At 43.2% G+C, this 19,698-nt stretch overlaps 1 protein-coding gene and 1 long non-coding RNA gene across 3 annotated transcripts in view; one reads left to right on the top strand and one right to left on the bottom strand.

Moving 5' to 3' along the window:
- svila (supervillin a) overlaps window positions 1-4,361 on the bottom strand; it is a 390,378-nt gene extending 386,017 nt beyond the window's left edge. Inside the window, exon 1 of the mRNA XM_068014363.1 lies at window positions 4,351-4,361. The gene's annotated coding sequence lies outside the window, so the exon portion shown is untranslated. The remainder of the gene's footprint in view (window positions 1-4,350) is intronic.
- Window positions 4,362-11,846, top strand: LOC137349063 (uncharacterized). Of its 2 annotated transcripts, none has more exons than XR_010969229.1 (4): window positions 4,362-4,975; window positions 5,603-5,717; window positions 9,762-9,840; window positions 11,249-11,846. It is a non-coding gene; the product is annotated as an uncharacterized lncRNA (long non-coding RNA). The 2 variants fall into 2 exon arrangements; XR_010969228.1 differs by having other exon boundaries at window positions 4,362-4,995.
- The last annotated feature ends 7,852 nt before the right edge of the window (window positions 11,847-19,698 follow it).

Raw genomic sequence — 19,698 nt, 5'->3', positions numbered from 1 at the left:
GCCTGTTGCACCATTCAATGAGATCATGACTGATCTGTGGCTTACCTCCATATCCCCACTTTCGTCCCATATCCCTTAATACCTTTTATTAACAAAAAACTACCAATCTTAGATTTAAAATTAACAATTGATCTAGCTTCAATTACGTTTGTGGAAGAGAGTTCCAAACTTCTATCAGCTCTTGTGTGCAGAAGTGTTTACTAATTTCACTCCCGAGTCTAATTTTTAGACTATGCCCCCTAGTCCTGGTCTCCCCAACCAGCAGAAATAGCTTCCCTCTGTCTAGCCTATCAGTGCCCCTCAATATCTTGAAAACTTTGATCCGATTACCCCTTTATCTTCTAAATTCCAGGGAATATAACTCTAGTTGGTGAAATTGCCCCTTTTAATTTAACTCTTGGAATATGGGTACTGTTCTGATAAATCTATAATACACTCCCTCCAGGGCCAATATATACACTTCCTAAGGCATGGTGCCTAGTATCGCTCACAATATTCCAGGTGTAGCCAAACCAGGGCTTAGTTTAGCTGAAGCATGACTTCTACCCCCTTGTATTCTAATCTGGGTATAAATACTAGCATACCATTAGCCTTTTTGATTATTTTCTGTTCTTGATCACAACATTTTAATGATGTACATGGGCCCCCACTATTTCTACCTTTACATCACTTAGAAAGTGCTTTGTCTATCCATTTTAGGTCCAGAGTAGATGATTTGACGTTTGCTGAAATCCACTGGCCACAGTTTTATCTGACTCCATTCCTACAAGAACATGTTTGACTCTTAATTGCCCTCTGAATTGGCCTAGCAAGCCACTCAGTTAGAACACCATCATCTCTCAACAATTAGAAATGGGCAATAAATGCCCACCTTGCCAGCAACATCCACATCCCAAGAAATAATTTTTAAAAATGCCTGTGAAGATGATTTTCTTCAGCTGCTTAGACAATAACAGTAAACAAATGCAGGAAGATTTTCTTAGGTCGGTATTTCAAGTGAAATGGCGAAACAGAAAATGCTTGCAATTTTACTATAGACACTGACAGGAAATCTTCCCACAGTTGTTTACAATGTCACAGCACAGATCAACCAAAGAAAACCATCCCCACTAGTCTATCACAAGAATACAGTGATTTTTGTTTTACAACGAGTGTGTGCATTCTAACTGAGGATTTGTAAGAATTAAAACTTTTGAAAACTTATAAATATAATACAAAATATGTCGACAATACACACGTCTAAATAAAGCTTCAAAATCACATGCATACAAGTCATTAAACTAGAAAATTGTAGCATTTACATTAAGGAACACGAGGAATTGGTACACTTTAGAGCACCAACTAATGTCTAAAATCTCAGTCTTACTGAATCGGTCTGTAAATCATAATTCTTCCTGACAATCTATGGAATGGATTTTAACATGATGATGGCTCAATCTGGTCACCCCGGGGTAAAGGCAGCCGAAAGGAAGAGGAAATAGGAGGGAGGCAGACCGCTTTGTTTCCTTCCTCAAGTCAAAAGAATGACAATACAGCATATCCAAACAGGCATATATTACAGGAACCCCTGCAAATCCACAAAACAGAAGGGCAGAACTCAAAAGCTTTACCCCTATTCTCCCTGGCACCAGTGGGAGATGCAGTCTGCGTTCACAGATAAGACAAGAGTTTTTTTTTTTAAAAACACAATATACACCGAGTGCATGCCAGACTATCCTAACTTGTATGCCTAGCAAAAAGATGTATCCACAGGAAACAGCATGTGAGCTGTGGTCTTAAAAAACATGTCTTTCTCTCTCTTTAGGCCAGTTCCCAGTCTGCCAAATGAATAACAGGAACAAGTTACAATTAAAAAAAGGTTCAAAATCCATACATTAATAAGGGAACTTGGGTACACCGCTTATAATTCATTTTAAGAGAAGTTAAAGCTATACTTTAAAAGGGTGCTGTCTTCAAAGAAAAGCACGTAGTAAAAGAGTCATTCATCGTGATGCCATATGTGGCAGAATAATGAATTGACAAGATATGTCAAGAGCCATGCGTGTGCAAATAAATCGTTTCTTTTTAAATGAAGACAGCAGTCTTTTAACCAGGTCCAAGCCCCACAAAATTCGAGTATTGTTTCTTCCAGTATTTACAGTTCCTCAATTAAAAAGTAGAGACAATCACGTTGCATAATATTCAAACTGAATAGTTCCATGTTTTTAAAAAAGCACTGTAATAAGCAAAGATTTCACATTACATAAAAACGGAGCTGTAAAACAGAACTTTTAAAATCAGGTTTCCCATTTCCTCAATCTTAGCGTATGACCAGACATAAACAAGCAAATTTCTGCTACTTGTTTATGGATAGCACACCTATATTCAACTGAACATACTGCGATCCTGCAATTATGCATAACTGTAATTGTAGAACTCCAATGAACCTCCTATCAATTTGCCATGGCAATCACCCTCAGACCAAGCAAACCCAAAAACTAGGACTAACTATACGAACCACGTGACATTATGGACCAGTTCCCATTCCTCCATTAATCCGCCATCCAGAACATTTTTCCTAATCTTTGCTCCTAAATCTTCAGCTCCATTCCCTCACACCAAGGCCTGCTTCAAATACTCCAGTTCCTGTCCCTGTCTGCAAGAACCACTTACAACAGTCCACTACAGACGCACTCCATGCTCAGCCTGAAGGGCAGCAGCCAACTCCCTACCCAACTCCACCCTTTGTGCTGTCAGCCTCCCCAGACTGTGACGGCCCATGGCCAAGTAAACACTGCATAATATTACAGCTATTAAAATGGCAGATTATTTCTATGCTACAATTATGTTCATGTTAATCACTAAACTTAGTTGTGATATTTGCTATTTAATTTCTAAGTTCATATTTATTGGGTATTTATATAAAAAATTAACTGGGAATACTTTGAGATGGATATATTACATATACGATTTTGTCCATAATGGTCCATTGTGTTCCACAAATCTCATTATCAAAGATGGGACCTTTAATACATCACAAGTTACTAGAGTCCATCTTTGCTTTTTCCAACCCAAATCATAAAGGCCCTGCAAACCAGCTCTTTCCTACACCAGCCTCCCCACTCCCCCCAAACTTTTGTCCCATGTTCTGGCCCCCAACCCATTCCCAGGTCTGCTATTCCTTGGCACAAAGGGCATGCACACACTTCAATGAGAGGGTAGGATAATGTCTCCAGCTATCAGAGATTTGGAACCCAATGCTGCTTGATCTACAAGCAAATAAAAGGAGGGAGAGAAAGTGAGTGAGACAGGGTGCCAACTTAAAAGAGAGAAAGCCACAGTAAGGGAAAAATGGAAAGCTTGCGAGATGTTTAAAGGATGATTAAAATAGCAGGAAGGAGAGACATATACAAACGAGAGCGGGAAAAAAGCTGAGAGACAGAAAAAAGACGAGAAAGTAAGAGAAAAGGAGTGGATCACAAACAATGACAGTGAAAACGAGGAATTAGAAATTGGAAGTCAAGCAGAGAGAAAGTTACAGGAGAAAAGCTTTGGCTTATTTGGTCTGTGAGCAATGCTGCAGACAATCAGCTAGAGTCAGGTTTTTTTTTAAATGCACTTAACCATAATCGTCATTTTGGAAATTTTGGGGGAAAAAAATCCTGTCTCACTCAACTCATCCAGATTTTTGAGATCTGCTCTCGACATGCATGGAAACTCATTTTTGTGGGAAGAGGTAAAGAAAGGGGCAAAAGAGAGTAGGAAATGAAAACAGACCAAGTTAAAAGCTTAAGTTACAAACAGATGGTGTTCTGGTGAGTATTGGTCTCTCCTAAGTAAGCCATGAACAATAGAAATATATCCTGTAGATTCGACAGCTGCAAGAACTGAAACCAGGTCCATCAGAGAGGCAGCCCCTCCGCTGAAAGCAGCATCTTCGACAACACTGAAATCGCTGGAAACGAAGCATGTAGGACCAACAAACAAAAACAGAAAGACACAAGCACCTTCAGACCTACCACTTCCAGAGAAGTACAAGAGAAAGAGCGTGTCAACACAGGGATGATGCAGGGAAAGCAGGCAAACGTAGAAGTAGCTGCAGCATAGTACATTGAGACAGGGGGATATTGCCAACTTGAAGTTGTAACCCACACCCACACACAGGGTCGGGTCCTGTCCCCTCTGTAGAATATCATCCACAAACAGTGGCAAATGGACAGCCCGCTACAGTGTGGCCATGAACTGATTCTATTTTTCACAACACCACACTGTAGTTTATAAACATGCTGCACAGACATATTAATGCTTCGTCAACAAATGTATCACATGTAAAATACAAAGTTCAAAAAAAAAATTCTTGAAATATCCTACCTTCCGGTTGCAGCCCAATCTTGGAGGATTTTTGCAGCAATTACTGATGGTTGACTGTTTGGAGGCAACGGTTTTGCTCTGTCGCCGTCGTCATCATCTCTTCACTTGCATGGGAGAAAAAAAACCCACACTTCACTCGCTGCCAGAAATGTGTCCAAAACAGCAAGGGTTGTAAAAGAGACAACTGTCAAAAGAGAAGGAAAGAAAAGCCGTGCAACAATGTGTCGCCAAGCGAACTTGTGGCCAGAGTTACAGCTGGAGAGTGCGCGGCGGCTTCTGCAACTTGTCCCGGCAAAGATACTTTTCTGATCCTTTGTGAGTGACGCCTGTCTCCTCAGTGTGAGCCCGCACAAACCGCTCCACTTATCCTCCTCGAACAACTTCCGCTACTCGAACACAAATAGAGAGAAAATAGACAACTCATCGCACCGACTTCACAACAAAACAAAACATCCCCCCCCCCCTCAAAAAAGAGAGAGAAAACATGTACAAATCCCCCACTTCATTGACATGCTGGACCTCTCACCCAAGTTTAGGCATGGCGGGCTTTATTTATAATTTAATTCATTTTTTTTTTCAAAGTAGGTAAACTGAAGCTGGTGACGAACCGACACTTCCGGACGACGTGAGTGTTTAAAGTGGGAGGTAACTTTGTCTCTCTCTTGGGTGTTTGTGTGTATATATGATTATAGTTCCATGAGGAATGTGTTTATTTTTAATCATTTGCAAACAAAATGCATTTTGAAGCTCAAGTGCCGCACACGAATATCAAGATAAATGTAGTTAGATACGTTGTTAATGCTCTTACACGGCATGGTTTGGAAACAAAATATGGACTATTTTTCAAAGTTCGAGGTGTTTCTAAATACTTTAATTGGTGACTGGGAAATCGAGTAATAATAGTGCCCATAGGATGTGAATTATGTCCCCATGAGTTGGTAATTTCCAACAGGAGGTACTCAGAAACCAGGCGTTTCCACAGAGGATGCAAATACGTCTCTGAGAAGGCCAGGGACCGATCGCAGTCCTTCCTCCAAAGGAAGCATCAGGCTGGAGTTATTTGGAGCTGATTTTAGGAGGGTTTTTTTTGTGTTGTGATAATCTGTACATTAATATGTTCATTAAAGGTATCAGTAGTTGTGGCCCAACTTCCTCTCCTGCCCATATGCCCCTACAGTTAAAGAGGTCCACATGTCCAGTTCCGAAGAAGGGTCACTGACCCGAAACGTTAACTCTGCTTCTCTTTCCACAGATGCTGCCAGACCTGCTGAGTGATTCCAGCATTTCTTGTTTTTGTTCCACATGTCTACAGATTGGAGAACTGGGAAAATATTAAACCTACTGAAGATGCTGTTCAGAATTTGATGGTATGCTGCAAGGTGTTCTCAGAAAGTCTGTTCAGTTAACTCTATACACAACAACATTGCTACTCAGTGGAATCAAGTGGGTAGTCTTCTGGATGGATCAAGTACTTAGAATTGGCAGGAAACAAATAGTTGAGATGTGTGTGTCAATATTGTTTGGCCAACTCCTATTAGATCCTGGAAAATAGCCAAATGAAAGTAGCATTCTTTCAGTTTGATTTTTCCTGTTGCCTTTTAAAAATATTATTTCTCAACATTTTAATTTAAAGCACATGGGTAAACATAAACTCAACATACTTTGGCTTGAACGTGTAAGCAACAAACTAAAAAAAAAGTCATCTACTCAAGACCTGTTTTTAACTTAGTGGCTTTTTGAGTCAGTCATTTACAGCACAGAAGGAGGCCATTTGGCCCATCGAGTCCATGCTTGCTCTCCATGGAGCTATCCACTCAGTTCCACTCCCCACTCGATCCCTGTAGCCCCACCAAGTTTATTTCCTTCAAGTGCCCATCCAATTTCCTTTTGAAGTCATTGATTGATTGTCTCCGCTTCCACCACCCTTGTGGGCAGCGGGTTCCAGGTCATTACCACCTGCTGAGTAAAAAATGTCCTTCCTCATATTCCCCCTGCATCTTTTGCCCAAAGCCTTCAATCTGTGTCCCCTAGTCCTTGTACCATAAGTTAATGGGAACAGTTTTTCTTTTCTAACTTATCTAAGCCTGTCAATCTTGTACATCGCTCTTAAATCTCCTCTCTATCTCCTTTGTTCTAAGGAGAACAACCCCAGCTTTTCCAGTCTAACCTTGTAACTCAAATCCCTGGAACCATTCTGGTAAATCTCCTCTGCACCTTCTCAAGGACCCTCACATTCTTCCTAATGTGTGGTGAGCAGAACTGGATACAATACTCCAGTTGGAGCCTATCCAGAGCTTTATAAAGGTTCAGCATAACTTTCCTACTTGTGTAATCAATGCTTCTGTTTATGAAGCCCAAGATCCCATATGCCTTCCTAACCACTCTCTCGACATGTCCTGCCACCCTCGGATTGATGCACATGCACCCCCAGGTCCCTCTGTTCTTGCACACTCTTTAGAACTGAGGTTGTCGACTCTCACCACATTTGGGTCATATCGCAACTTGAAAATATTGGGGTAACAAGGATTGTCTCATTAAGATTACAGCAGCTATTGAGAATGAGGCACATTTCTAAACATCAAAAATAAACATAAGAATTGTGTGTTGAAAATATTTAATTTATGAACACCAGAGAAATATCAGCTCCTGTGAAACATACCATCAATAAACAGACATTGTCTTACTTGTATTCAGAATACATTGTGCACCCCCACATTTTGAAAAAAAAATTCAGCATTTCGTTAACATCTCTTTGATTTACAAATTTAAATTTTTTTCTTTGTTTGTTTGGTATTGGCAACCCATTACTTTTATAGTTTGTTCAAATTATGAATGTATGTGTGGTTCCATTCCTATCTATCCAGTAGCAGCAAGAAAATCTTCTGCAATGGATTCTCTTCCTGCCAAACCGCTGATAACTCTGTAGTATCCCAAGCATCAGTCCTTTGGCCCCCTCCTAGTTCTCTTCTACGTGTTGCCCCTCAGCAACATTAGCTGAAAACACAACTTCAGAATACGCATACACGGACGGCCCCCAGCTCTACCTCACCACCATGTCTCTCAACCCCTCCACTGTCCCCGATTTGTCATGCTGCCTGTCCACCATTCACTTTTAGATGACCAGAAATTTCTTCCAATTAAATATTGGGAAGACTGAAACCATTTTTTTCAGTCTCCACCACAAACTCTATGCCCTAGCTGACAACTCCACCCTTCTTACTGGCCACTGTCTGAGATTCAACCAGACTGTTTGCACCCTCAGAGTCCTATTTGACCCTGAGCAAAGCTTCCAAACCCAAATTCTCCCCCTCACCAAGAACACCTATTTTTACCTCCATAATATCACTCGTCTCCATCCAGCCTCAGCTCATCTGCTGCTGAAACTGCCATCCATGCCTTTGTTACCTCTAGACTTGATTATTTAAATGTTCTCCTGGCTGGTCTCCCACCTTGCACCTTCCATAAACTTGAGATCATTCCAAAACTTTGCTGTCCATGTCCTAACTTGCACCAAGTCCATTTTAGCCATTACCCCTGCTTATGTTCTTATGTACACTGGCTCCCAGTACGGCAAAACACTGATTTTAAAATTCTCATCCATCTTTTCAAATCTCTGCATAGCCTCGCTCCTCCCTATCTCTGTAACTTCCTCCATGATCTTTGTACTCTTCCATTTATGGCCTCTTGATCATCCCCGATTTTAATCACCCCAGCATAGAACCCTGAAGGTACCAACTCATGCTGTAGGTACAGTTCTCTGGTGCCAGAAACTCTTGAGCACCTTGTCCGAGTGGTCATTCTTCGTTTATGGTCCAAGACAGTACCAGCAGTCACTTCAACTATAGGGAGCTTCAAAACTGAACGGGTTCCTGTTCTCAGCAAAGATCCATGTACATGCATTTTGCATCAAGGCTTATATGAATAGCAATCAAGAGTAGAAACCATGGCTGATTTTATTCCTTCCTTGCCTTTGAAAAATTAGGTTGGCTGTAGCAGTCCTTCTGCCTCAGCTGAAACCAGCGATCAAACTTTGGAGCATCCTGGACTGTATGCTTCAACATCACATTAGTTAATGCACTTTGCAAAGGATGTTTGTTGCCAATTTAATATTCAGTTCCTAGTCAAGGTCAGCATCCACTGGACCGACTACGAATGACAGAAGTTCCTCCCTTCCACATATGAGGTTCTAATCCTGATAGCCAGGCAGTGAAGAATGGAACTGGAGCCTAATATTTACACACGTAAGAGCTTTTAGTTACAGAGACACATTACAAACAAATGCCTCCTAACCTAACAACCACAGTTTCAGTCTGCTCCAATATGTATATAAGTACAAGTGAATCCCCAGTTAACGCGCACCGCCTGAAGACAATTAAATACTCAATTAATATACATTTAACATAGGGGTGATTTTAGCTTCCTCCAGTCAATGGAAATGGCGCTGTAGTGGAGATTAAAATCAAGATGGTTGACTTAGCAGCCCATTCCTGCTCCGCCGGCATTTTCCCCAGGGCTGTTCACCTGATTCGGACAGGAGCCACATGAATCCATGCAATTCTAACAGCAGAGCGTGCCTCTTGCATGCTCCAATAAGTGAAACCAGGCAGGCGGAAGGAAGAGTAATGTGTGTTGCAGCCACCCTGGTCTCACCCTCACGCTGCCCGAGATGCGCCTTTCTGCCACCCCATTCAGATACTGAACCACCCAATATTGCGAGGCCTGAAGCAAGGCTTCCCACCCACTGTGATGGCCAGCTGCCTGATTGTTAAAGTACTCCTATGGTAGATCCAAACACATGATATCTAGAGGATGAACTACTGACAAATAAATAGTTGGCTGCTCAGCTGTATCAACCCGGCATGGAGTGAAATTAATTTGTTTCAGTCCTGTCTGTATCATTTCATTATCGGACTAGTGTGCCATTATGCAAAGTTTCCAAATCAGTGCCTGTCATGGAAAAGCAGAACTGTTGGTATCTAAAAACACAATAGGAGATGGAAAGTATTGATTCAGTTTGTGTAGTTTTCAGCACAAGATCATTGAGATATTAGTCCTTCTGGGGAAACGCATTACATACACTTCCTGTAGAAAGCTTTGAAGTATTTTTCAAACATGACTGCTAACATGAAATTTATTAATAAGGATGCAAAAAAATCAATGCAACCAGACTTCCTGTCTACTAAAATAAGTACTTTCTGATGATCTTCCTATTGTTAGATACATTAGCATCACTTCTGAACAAGTAAGACATATTAGGGCAACATATGTTTTTCATTTTGTTTATCTCCCATAGTCAAGTACATGAAACCTTAATGGTAGCTGCTCTATCAACTGGCTTTTAGTATTTGTTTTTGGAGTTGTCTTCAATTTCATAAGTAACATTATTTGATTTGTCCATTTCTTCCTTTAAGATACTGAGTCATGCTTGAGAGTATAGTTCAAAGGGTGCTGGTGGGCCTCCAGTACCTTACTTCAAAGACCATCCTCCTAGTAAGTATTGGCAGACTCTGTTGCTAAATCCAAGCTTTCTCTTACCTGATATCTAAGCACACAGTTTCCATCAGGGGTCATTGATAAGTGATTAAAAATGGAAACACCAACTGATTATTGCTTTCCCTAACCCTAGAAAGCTGAGAGCAATTGTAACCCTTCCCAGTTCTGCCCTGGTCAAGATCAGCTAATTCTTTGCAGATCAAATATCCTACATTGATATATAAATTGTGTGTCACACTTGCTCCTGTTTGCCTCAAATTTCACATTCACAAATCAGCAACTAAGTATAACTGAACACGTAACTGAAAATGGGTGAAGTGGATAGATAAAATCACAATTAATATCTATTAATAACGTGTGAGAATAAGCAATCAACCATGAGCAGGCAGAAAACATTATCAGTTAAATAGGAGAAAGTGACAAATGAATTTGACCCAAATATTTTTTGGAATACTTTTTGACTGAGAAGCTGAGTATGAAAATATGATTTGTAAAGCAAATCCATGAACAGTTACAAAGAACATAGGACATAGGAAGATAGGAACAGGAGTAGGTCATTCAGCCCCTCGAGCCTGTCCTGCCATTCAATAAGATCATGGCTGATCTGGGGCCTAACTCCATATACCTGCCTTTGGCCCATATCCCTTAATATCTTTGCTTAACAAAAATCTATCTCAGATTTAAAATTAACAACTGTTCCAGTTTCAACTGCTGTTTGTGGGAGACAGTTCCAAACCTCTACCACCCTTTGCGTGAAGAAGTGCTTCCTAACATCTCTCCTGAACGGTCTGGTCCTAATTTTTAGACTATGCCCCATAGTTTTAGAATCTCCAACCAGTGGAAATAGTTTATCTTTAGCTAGCCTGTCTTTTCCTGTTAATATCTTGAAGACTTCGATCAGATCACCCCTTAACCTTCTAAATTCTAGTGAAAACAGGCCTGATTAAACTTACCTATTCAGTGCTTGAAAAATGGCTAATGTTTTCCATGTCTTGTTGATAAGTCATAGAGTCATTTACAGTGCAGAAGGAGGCCACTCGGCCCATCGAGTCCATGCCGGCTCTCCACAGAGTAATCCAATCAGTCCTACTCCCCTGCTTGATCCTCATAGCCCTGAAAGTTTATTTCCTTCAAGTGCCCATCCAATTTCCTTTTGAAATTGTTGATTGTCTGCTTCCACCACCCTTGTGGGCAGCGAGTTCCAGGTCATTACCACTTACTGCGTAAAAAAGTTCTTCCTCACATTCCAGCTGCATCTCTTGCTGGAAACCTTCAATCTGTCTCCCTTAGTGCTTGTACTGTCAGTTAATGGGAACAGCTTTTCCTTGTCTAATTTACCTAAGCCTGCCATAATCTTGTACACTGTGATGGAATCTGTCGTTGCAAAGCTTGTTTTTTTTTTAAGGCCCTAACTGAGTGGGGAAAGTAGAATTGAAACAGAAGCTAGAACAGAAACGGAAACAGAAGCTGGAAAAACAACATCAGGTTTTCAGGGAAACTGACACTGGTTGGAACCAAATAAAAGGAGACAGAGTACTCCCCAGATCAGGCAGACCAGGCAGGAATGGAGGACCAGCAAGCATAAGAAAGTGAAGACTGAATCCAGGAGCTGTTTCTGTTATTTAAAGTAGCTTACTGAAAGACTTGGACAAAGGGAAGGCTGGTAAATCCACACCATCAAGACTGTCATGAGCAGAGCTGAGGAGGTTCTGGAGAAGATGATGAAGACCGCAGCAGTGGAGTTCGGATTGAGAGGGAACTGCTGTCGGAAGAACAACAGCGGCTAAATCCTTGAAGAAAGGAGGTGCAAATCTACCTGAGGAACTTTAGAGTTGTGAAGAGCTGTGTGAGTGTAATTGTTGCCATATATGCCCAATGAAACTGAAACCCATCTCTGTTGTATCTGATAGTTAAGGTGTAATTTGTAATATATGTACGTGTATATATATATATATATACACACACATATATTGACTGATCTGTCTGTTGCTTCATTTTTGATTTATGTTGGTTTTGGTTTGAGTGTTAAAGTAAAATTTATAAAAGTAAAATCTTGTCCGTTTGGGTTGGTTTCCAAAATTGGGGTCAGTCAGGAGATACAATTTTTGTTTGCTGGTGGTCTCCACAGGGATCATAGCAAAATTGTGGGCTCATCTGGGATTGGATCATCCACGATTAGGCTGTAAAACCGTTTCACTGGCATTTTCCAGAGTTTAAACAAACAAGGTTCCACATTTAGCTTGACTGTGTTCAGTGGGAAATCAACATGAGTACCATCAATGTACAGGAATTTGTTACAAGAGAAGATTTGACTCTCAGTATATTGCAGCAATTGAAAAAGGTCGATTTGGTCACGATATCGGTACACATGGGGGTTAGTGTCACCCTAGGGGCTAGAAAAGCGGAGATAATCCAAGAATTGGTTCCTCACTTGAAGCTGGAGAAAGAAAAGGATCTTTCTGGTAATATTCAAATAAAACTAGTCAAAATTGAGTTAGAGAAGATAAGATTTGAAAGAAAAGAAAGAGAAAAAGACATAGACAATTTGAAGTGAGAAAACTTGAATTCGAACTAGAGAGGATAGAATTGGATAGGGAAGAGAAAGAAAAAGAATTAGAATAAGAGATGCAAAAATTGACATCAGACCACAAAATGAAAATAGGCTCAAAGTGAGTATGCATAAGGGGTGAAAATTGAGGATGATGCAGATGAAATTGCTTGTGGTTTTGAATTGGCAAAGAATATACGCTTGGTATCTAAGTTTAGTGAAGAGGGACTAGAAATGTACTTTGTGTTATCGGAGAAAATTACCATGAATCTGGAGTGGCCTAAATTATCTTGGCCAGTGCTCCTACAGAGTGCTTTCATAAGGAAAGCTTTGGCGGTTTCATCTCTTTCAGATGAACACTCATGAGACTGTTACAGATAAAGACTCCTATTCTCAATGCCTATGAGTTGAACCAGAGGCCTACAGACAAAAATTTAGGAATTTAAAAAAGAACAGGGTCAGACATATATGGAATTTGCTAGGGAGAAGGAAATAGAGTTTGATAGCTGGTATAGATCGATGAAGATCGCACAAGATTTTGAGATCTCAGGGAAGTAATTCTGATGGAAGAATTCAAAAATAACATCCCGTCAGGAATAAGGTCTCACATGGAGGAACATAAAGTTGGTAAAATAAGGGATGCTGCAGTAATGACAGATGATTACGAATTAATCCACAAAAGCAATAGTTACAGTCCCCCATTTGGAAACTTTCAGAGAAGTTGGAGAGATAGGAAGTTTGATAATGAAAAGATATCTGGTCCTCTTGAGAAAGATGGCAAAGATAAAGACACAGATACACCTAGGTTACTAAAACAGAAAGCCAGGAGGAAAAGTTTGGTTCAAGGACACCGACATGCTACTTCTGTCATAAGAAAGGGCATGTGAAGGCTGAGTGTTGAAAGTAGAAAAACAAGCCATTGCATTTGTACAGTCGACAGGTGTTTCTACAGGAGACAGTGTCCTAGCAGGTAATTTCTCCCATGCTCGCTGATGGAGTGAATCAGATTGCAGAGAATTATAGAAGATTTCTTTTGGAAGGTGGGGTATTCCCAAAGTCGTCTGATGAAGCAGACAAGAATTTCGAGACATGAATTTCTTTCTTGGTATTTTGCTGAATGTGAAGGTATTAATCCAAGCGATAGAACCTATCTATCTATTTCTTTATACAGGGTTAATTTAAAAAGGACTTAGTCACTGGTCCTGTTAGCGTTGTCCATCCGACTGCTCACTGCCTCTGGTCCAGTACACCTACTCAGCGTCTATGCACTAACACTCTGCTTCCCACCTGAAGTTAAAGACCAGTTCTACGAGGAACTCCATAATATCATTAGTAGCATCCCCAATACTGAACATCTATTCCTGCTGGGGGACTTTAATGCCAGGGTTAGGGCCGACCATGCCTCATGGCCTTCCTGCCTTGGGCGCGATGGCATTGGAAGGATGAATGAGGATGGACAGAGACTGCTTGAGTTGTGTACCTATCATAACCTCTGCATCACCAACTCGTTCTTTCACACTAAACCCTGTCACCAGGTTTCTTGGAGGCACCCAAGATCACGTCGTTGGCACCAGCTGGACCTCATCGTCACAAGGCGAGCCTCCTTAAACTGTGTTCAAATCACACGCAGCTTCCACAGTGCGGACTGCGACACTGACCACTCCCTGGTGTGCAGCAAGGTTAGACTCAAACCAAAGAAGCTGCATCACTCCAAGCAGAAGGGCCACCCGTGCATCAACACTAGCAGAATTTCTCACCCACAGCTGTTACAAAAATTTCTAAATTCACTTGAAAAAGCCCTTCAAAACACTCCCACAGGGATTGCAGAGACCAAGTGGGCCCACATCAGAGATGCCATCTATGAGTCAGCCATGACCACCTATGGCAAACGTGTGAAGCGGAATGCAGACTGGTTTCAATCTCATTTTGAAGAGCTGGAACCTGTCATAGCCGCTAAGCGCATTGCACTGCTGAACTACAAAAAAGCCCCCAGCGAATTAACATCCGTAGCACTTAAAGCAGCCAGAAGTGCTGCACAAAGAACAGCCAAACGCTGCGCAAGTGACTACTGGCAACACCTATGCAGTCATATTCAGCTGGCCTCAGACACCGGAAACATCAGAGGAATGTATGATGGCATTAAGAGAGCTTTTGGGCCAACCATCAGGAAGATCGCCCCCCCCTCAAATCTAAATCAGGGGACACAATCATTGACCAACGCAAGCAAATGGACCGCTGGGTTGGGCACTACCTAGAACAGTACTCCAGGGAGAATGTTGTCACTGAGACCGCCCTCAATGCAGCCCGGTCTCTGCCAGTCATGGATGAGCTGGACGTACAGCCAACAAAATCGGAACTCAGTGATGCCATTGATTCTCTAGCCAGCGGAAAAGCCCCTGGGAAGGACGGCATTACCCCTGAAATAATCAAGAGTGCTAAGCCTGACATACTCTCAGCACTCCACGAACTGCTTTGCCTGTGCTGGGACGAGGGAGCAGTACCACAGGACATGCGCAATGCCAATATCATCACCCTCTATAAAAACAAAGGTGACCGCGGTGACTGCAACAACTACCGTGGAATCTCCCTGCTCAACATAGTGGGGAAAGTCTTGGCTCGAGTCGCTTAAAACAGGCTCCAGAAGCTGGCCAAGCGTGTCTACCCTGAGGAACAGTGTGGCTTTCGAGCAGAGAGATCGACCATTGACATGCTGTTCTCCCTTCATCAGCTGCAGAAGAAATGCCGTGAACAACAGATGCCCCTCTACGTTGCTTTCATTGATCTCACCAAAGCCTTTGACCTCGTCAGCAGACGTGGTCTCTTCAGACTACTAGAAAATTTCGGATGTCCACCAAAGCTACTAAATATCATCACCTCATTCCATGACAATAGGAAAGGCACAATTCAGCATAGCGACCCTTTCCTATCCTGAGTGGCGTGAAACAGGGCTGTGTTCTCGCACCTACACTGTTTGGGATTTTCTTCTCCCTGCTGCTCTCACATGCGTTCAAGTCTTCAGAAGAAGGAATTTTCCTCCACACAAGATCAGGTGGCAGGTTGTTCAAGCTTGCCCGCCTAAGAGCGAAGACCAAAGTACGGAAAGTCCTCATCAGGGAACTCCTCTTTGCTGACGATGCTGCATTAACATCTCACACTGAAGAGTGTCTGCAGAGTCTCATCGACAGGTTTGCGGCTGCCTGCAACGAATTTGGCCTATCCATCAGCCTCAAGAAAACGAACATCGTGGGACAGGACGTCAGAAATGCTCCATCCATCGATATCGGCGACCACGCTCTGGAAGTGGTTCAAGAGTTCACCTACCTAGGCTCAACTATCACCAGTAACCTGTCTCTCGATGCAGAAATCAACAAGCGCATGGGAAAGGCTTCCACTGCTATGTCCAGACTGGCCAAGAGAGTGTGGGAAAATGGCGCACTGACACGGAACACAAAAGTCCGAGTGTATCAAGCCTGTGTCCTCAGTACCTTGCTCGACGGCAGCAAGGCCTGGACAATGTATGTCAGCCAAGAGCGACGTCTCACTTCATTCCATCTTCGCCGCCTCCGGAGAATCCTTGGCATCAGGTGGCAGGACCGCATCTCCAACACAGAAGTCCTCGAGGTGGCCAACATCCCCAGCTTATACACACTACTGAGTCAGCGGCGCTTGAGATGGCTTGGCCATGTGAGCCGCATGGAAGATGGCAGGATCCCCAAGGACACATTGTACAGCGAGCTCGCCACTGGTATCAGACCTACCGGCCATCCATGTCTCCGCTTTAAAGACGTCTGCAAATGTGACATGAAGTCCTGTAACATTGATCACAAGTCGTGGGAGTCAGTTGCCAGCGATCGCCAGAGCTGGCGGGCAGCCATAAAGGCGGGGCTAAAGTGAGGCGAGTCGAAGAGACTTTGCAGTTGGCAGGAAAAAAGACAGAAGCGCAAGGGGAGAACCAACTGTGTAACAACCCCGGCAACCAATTGTTTCTGCAGCACCTGTGGAAGAGTCTGTCACTCTAGTATTGGCCTTTATAGCCACTCCTGGCGCTGCTTCACAAACCACTAACCACCTCCAGGCGCTCACCCATTGTCTCCCGAGACAAGGAGGCCAAAGAAGAAGAATACAGGGTTAATTTAAAATGTGACTTAGTCACTGGTCCTGTTATCGTTGGGGGTCGTTCCTATTTTGCCCACTAAGGGGGCAGATTTTCTGCGAGGAAATTACTTGGCTGGGGATAAGGTATTGCTGTCTCCAGTAGTTTCTGAAAAGCCAGTTGAGGTTCCTGGAACTGAGGCTTTACAGGAAGAATTTCTGGGAATATTCCCAGATCGTGTTGTGACTAGATCCCAGGCTCATAAGGTTAAACAAGATGAGATGGATTCAGTTGTTGTGGAGGACAATTCAGGTGTTTGGTTGGCTGAGACTTTTTTCAATGAGTTAGGTGGGGATGTTGGTGATAAAGGCTCCAAGGCTAACAATGGTGAATTATTTAGCAGATCCTCTTTGATTGAGGCACAACAGGAAGACTCTAACTTAAGAAGCTTGTCTCACATGGCATGTTCTGAGACACAGGCTGAAAAGGTGAGTGTTATTATGTCAAGAAAGTGGAGACCTCCCCAGAGGCCCGCTGATGAGGACTGGGCTGTAGTCCATCAAATTGTTGTCCCTCCTTGCTACTGTGGTGAAATCTTGAAAATTGCCCGTCAGGTACCAGTTGCAGATCATTTTGGTATTCAGAAGACACAAGCTAGGGTGATGATGCATTGTTACTGGCCGAAGCTGCACAGGGATGTGGTTAACTTCTGTAAGACATGTCACACTTGTCAGATGATTGGGAAGCCACAGCCTTCAATTAAGCCAGCCCCATTAATACCGATAGCTGCACTTGATGAACCATTAGTAGAGCTCTTGTGGATTGTGTTGGACCTTTACCTACGGCTAAGCTGGGTTATAAGTATCTCCTGACCATCATGGATTTGTCCACTCGATTTCCAGAGGCAGTACCAATCACAGTGAAAGTTGTGATTGAGGATTTGGTCTGGTTTTTCACTAATTATGGGTTGCCAAAAGAAATTCAGTCTGACCAGGGGTCAAATTTCATGTCAGGTGTATGCCAAGCGGTCATATGTAATTTTTGGAGTGAAGCAGCTCAAATTTTTGGCACAAAAGGAGGAAACTACTGTCTCAGACTATGGCCTGAATTTTACCTGCACCTCCCCCAGCGGGTCGGATGGTGGTGTGGGGGCGACGTAAAATTGAGCGGCAGGCTCCGGGAGGCCTACCCGCCCCGATTCCGCCTCCGGACGAGTTTACGGCAGTCAGGCGGGGGGTGGGAAACAGCTCGCCTGCCCGAAGCCAATCAATACCCTTAAGTGGCCGCTTAATGGCTACTTAAGGGCCCTCGCCCGCCTCCACGGGTATTTTACCCGTGGCAAGCGGGTGTGCTGGGGAAGTGAAAGTCCGCCCAGCAATAGCTGCCGGCCTTTCCGCACTTCGTGGTGGGGGGGGCATGGCAGTCGGACACAGGGTGCCTGATCGAGGGCCACCCCGCCTCCCAACCCACCCCTGAGACACAAGATAGCCCCCTCCCCCCAAAGGACCACTCCAGCCTCACCAGGGAAGGACTGTTCCCCCTGGTGAGGCATGCCCCTACTTACCTTCCCGTCGGCTAAGCTGCAGTCCCAGCAGTGACCACCACTCCATGTGGCGTTGCTGGGACTAAGAGCTGCCAGCCTGCTGATTGGCCGGCAGCTCACTGAGGCGGGTCCTCCTCCCTCAAGTGGGTGGAAGTCCCACCTCAGGACAATTAAAGCCTGGGGGTCCATAAAATACGAGACGGATCCCCAGGCTAGGCAGAAGCAGGTTCGCCACCAACTTTCACATCAGAGTCCGGTTCCCATCCATCCACCGTAAAATTCCGGCCAATGTGTCAGAATTTCAAGACAGATTCTCAAAAGCGTGAGAGATGGCCAGAGAACTTTTCAAAGTTTCTCAGTAGGTGATGAAAACTCAAGCCGATAGAACAGCTAAGGCACGTAAGATTTCAACATGGAGATAAGGTGCTAATTTTGTTGCCTTTGTCTGATGAACCATTGAAAGCTAAATTTAGTGGACTTGCTTCATCAAAAGAAAACTCAGTGAGGTGAATTATTTGGTTAGTACCCCAGACAGAAAAATCAAAGGTTGTGTCATGTGAATATGCTGATGAGGTGCTATGATCGTGAGCATAGTCAGCCAATAGATGATAGAGGATGTAGATGGTGACACTGATGCACGTGACACATGACATGATGAGTCTGAGACTGAGTGTTCCCAGATTGAACCTCCTGTGGTGAAGCTGGTGAATGCAAAGGTGTTAGAGGGTCTGGATGAGGGGCTACAACATCTACCTGAGCACCAGAGAAAAGACATAACTGAAGGAGTATAAGCTGGTATGTGCAGATTAGCCAGATTCCACTTCTCTGGCTATTCATGAGGTTGATGTAGGGGAAGCTAAACCAATTAAACAAAACTGCTACAGATGGACTCCTACCCAATCCCAAGGCTTGAGGATTGTATTGATAGGGTGAAGAACTTGGCCTTTGTTAGCAAGGTTGATTTGCTTAAGGGTTATTGGCAAGTCCCCATGACTGACCAAGCTCATGAAATATCTGCTTTTGTGACACAGGATGGTCTGTTCCAGCGTAAAGTCATGCCATTTGGTATGAAAAATGCATCAGCTACATTTCAAAGATTAACCAATCAAATTGTTGCCAGGTTGAATAATTGTGTTGTGTACATCGACGACTTTTTGGTGCACAGCGACACTTGGAGTGATCATGTCAGACATTTGAGAGCTCTATTTTACAAGCTGGCCAAAGCTAGCCTTGTCATAAAGCTGGCAAAGAGCGTGTTCGTCAAGTTACTTATTTAGGACGTATCCTGGGTCAAGGTCAAGTGTTCCTGTGAGAAGCCGTGGTTCAGGTGATAATAGATTTTCCTGTACCCAAGACAAAGGAAGAAGTATTAAGTTTTCTGGGTATGTGTGAGTTCTACAGGAAATTTGTCTGTAATTTCAGTCACCCCATTGACTAATCTTAAAAGAAAGTGAAGTTCAAATGGTCAAAATCATGCCAAAAATCATTTGAGAAGGTAAAGGCCATTTTAATAAAAGAACCAGTTCTTGTAGTCCCAGATTTTAGTAAGCCATTCAAAGTGGCTGTTAACGCCAGTGATGTAGGGGTAGGAGTGATGCACCTCCAAGATGATACTGGTATGGGACAGCCTATTAGCTACTTCTCTACAAACACAGGAACATAGGAGGAGGC

The sequence above is a fragment of the Heterodontus francisci genome, chromosome 2 (genome assembly GCF_036365525.1).
Source record: "Heterodontus francisci isolate sHetFra1 chromosome 2, sHetFra1.hap1, whole genome shotgun sequence".
Lineage (NCBI taxonomy): Eukaryota > Metazoa > Chordata > Chondrichthyes > Heterodontiformes > Heterodontidae > Heterodontus > Heterodontus francisci.
Note: the sequence above shows the minus strand (reverse complement) of the source record. Positions and strands in the feature narration are given on the sequence as shown.